Here is a 598-nt window from a genome sequence, read left to right on the forward strand (position 1 = left end):
GGGATTTACTCTCCTTGCCTTGGGGCAGCAAGGACAGTAAATCCGGCCCTGCCTGTAACCTCTATCGGTGGCCCTGTATTTTTTATGTGAGAACTCGCTTCAAATGGTCGTGCATTAAGGACGCTTCCACTCACTTAAATCTTCTTTTTAGGGCTTCTTTGCCTACTTTTATTGCGTTAAAACTCAAAAGTCCACATAGGTTTTCACTCGCAGGTGTTTTCAAACATAAAGTACACCCAGTACTAGCAATGAAAACACAGATTCAGCCACCTGACTTTTACCTTCAGCGTCTTGCCGTTTTGACCCATTGATCCCCTATCATTGTCTGTTTGTTTCTCAGACCAGTCACAAGTGTTACTCTCACAGTCACACAGGTACTTTTTCCAAAGACTTGCCACACAGGCTGGTTATCACTACACAGGTAGATTGCCACACAGGCTGGTTCTCACCACACAGGTGATCCGCTCCCTAGTCCGCCAGACACACAGACAGGTTCCAGGGTGGAGTTGCTTCCTTAGGAGGCACTAACAAGCCAGCTAGCTTCAGCCGGGCTTGTTACCTCCAAGCCTCCAGCCCTCTCAGCACATCTCCCTAGAGG

This window comes from Nanorana parkeri, unplaced genomic scaffold (assembly GCF_000935625.1).
Source record: "Nanorana parkeri isolate BGI_ZX_2015 unplaced genomic scaffold, ASM93562v1 scaffold35, whole genome shotgun sequence".
Lineage (NCBI taxonomy): Eukaryota > Metazoa > Chordata > Amphibia > Anura > Dicroglossidae > Nanorana > Nanorana parkeri.